This window comes from Fukomys damarensis, unplaced genomic scaffold (assembly GCF_012274545.1).
Source record: "Fukomys damarensis isolate Sample0158 unplaced genomic scaffold, DMR_v1.0_HiC HiC_scaffold_18, whole genome shotgun sequence".
Taxonomy (NCBI): Eukaryota; Metazoa; Chordata; class Mammalia; order Rodentia; family Bathyergidae; genus Fukomys; species Fukomys damarensis.
In genome coordinates, this window is record NW_022900930.1 from 47,053,760 (window position 1) to 47,055,869 (window position 2,110).

A 2,110-nucleotide genomic window follows, 5' to 3' on the forward strand; every position below is an offset into this window, starting at 1 on the left:
GGGGGTGGGCGGAGGAAAACTGCTCACATCATGGGGGCCAGGAAGCAGAGGAACAGAAAGGAGGAGGGAGGGAGGAGGAGACACCCTTCCAGTGGCCTCCTCTTCCAGCCAGGCCCCACCTCCTAATGGCACAGGATTAACCCACTAATGACTACAGCACCCCATGATCTAATCACCTTCCAAAAGCTCCACGTCTGAACTCAGGAGACTTTGGGGGCGCCCTAGATACAGCAGTGGTAACAACCCTATGGCACGCATCCCTCAGCAGGCCGTTTGTTATTACAAAAAGCGCTAAAAGTTTTGCCATCACCCCTCTAAGCACAGCAGTTGCACCACCACGTGTCCTAACTGCCACCAAGCTGCACAGTGGCTACAGTGGGAAGCTGTGTTCTGTGTATTTTACCCGTGTGATAGAAGGAAAGTCAGCTGTGTGCACCTGGAGTTACCTCTGGGCTGAGCCCCTCAGTTGGCACCAAAGTTGGGGCTAAGGTCTAGTCTGCAGCCCCAAGCTCAGCCTCAGCTCCCTGGGCAGATTCCACGTAGGTAGCGCTTCCTGTGAAAGGTTGCTGGGGAGGAAGGGGAACCCAAGAAAGTTTATAAAGGGAGACCAAGACTTGCCCTGAATTTAGAGAGCAAGACCAAGAAAAACATTTTGCTCTCATCAACCACTTGTTTGTTCTTTACTTGTTGATCTTTCTACCATCTCTTCCTTTATGGAGGCCAACAACATGCTGGGTGACAGGGTCAGAGCACTGAGCTTGTTGTCCCTGAGTGGAACACATGGAAGAGAACCAAAAGAAAGAAGAATGCTGGAGTTGCTTCCACTCATCCACCTGCTGCTGCAAAGCTTGACTGTGTCCATTTGGTCTCCCTACTTTCAAAGGTGTCCAGGGAGGCCACCAGGGAGGCTTTCCTTCCTGACTTTAGATAACTCGCCAGAGCAGAAAGTCCTTCCCTGAGTCAGCCAGTGGTTGAGCACTTGAGAGAGGCCTGAGCTGAGCTGAGCTGAGCGGAGAAATCCTGGTGCTGTCACCAGAAGCTGTTTCATCATCACACAGGAGAAACTGCAGGGCGGGTGGCTCCGCCTCTGCTCTTTGTCCTTGTTCAGACACCTCACAATCCCAGAATCATTTTCTCGTTCTTTTTCTCTCTTCCATCCTCTGTACCCTGGAGAACCTTAAGTGTCCTGAGCCCTTCCTACTTTATCTGTGGATGTCACCTCTGCTACCACCACCATTGGAAGTATTGTTGGCTGGTAAAATTGAAGAGGAGCTCTAAAACCAAGTGCTTATACCCATCATCACACAGGCTGTCTGCTTTCTTTGCATTTGAAGTTAGAAAACAGGGCTTGGCAAGTGCTGGGTAAGAGGATCCCAGGGCCGGCATGGATGCTGACTCTCAAAAGTCTGTCTGCGGCCTCTGGGTTGTGTCCTCATGGGGTTCTGAGGCTTTTCTACAACTCTGCCCTCATTCAGGATCACCTCATCCCAGGAAGGCATGGAGAGGAGTGATTATCACCTCTTATATGTAAATGTAGAAGGCAGATCTCAGAAAAACGGACCAATTTCTCCAAGTCCACAGAGTCTGAAAATACTGAAGCTGGGATTCAAGCTCCAGTCCTCAGTTTCTCAACTATAACAAGATGGGTGCTGCCCAGCGGCACCAATGGAAAGGCAAATGGAAGAGCATCTCTGCCTGCACTGGCCCTTGTCTGACAAGTCCCCATCCCATGACTGCCGATGTCAAGCCACTATTAGGCCCGAGGTCCACAAGGGTCGATTGGTGAGAGAGGACGGGTGCCCGCCCCAAAGGCAGCTCACCTGGAGCCAAGATCCTAGAGGTTTGCAGTTCACTAACTGCTCCTTTCATGGGGTATCATGACTGTGAGTTGCACCGTCAAGATCTATTTCACCTTTTAATTAAGTGCAGTAACTATAAGATGTCTCTCTCTATTAGTGAGATCAGGAATCCAGGCTCACCGAAAGTGCATCATTTAAACATCCAGCAAGAGATGTCCTGGACTCTGGAAGAATGTGCAAATGAGATGCATCTGCCTCCGGAGGAACACTTCTGCAAGACGCCCAGCATTTCTATCCCTTGCAATTAGCTC

At 50.5% G+C, this 2,110-nt stretch overlaps 1 protein-coding gene across 1 annotated transcript in view; it reads right to left on the minus strand.

Annotated features, from left to right (window-relative positions):
- Chrna2 (cholinergic receptor nicotinic alpha 2 subunit) overlaps positions 1–511 on the minus strand; it is a 13,852-nt gene extending 13,341 nt beyond the window's left edge. Inside the window, exon 1 of the mRNA XM_033765497.1 lies at positions 437–511. The gene's annotated coding sequence lies outside the window, so the exon portion shown is untranslated. The remainder of the gene's footprint in view (positions 1–436) is intronic.
- Positions 512–2,110: the final 1,599 nt, after the last annotated feature.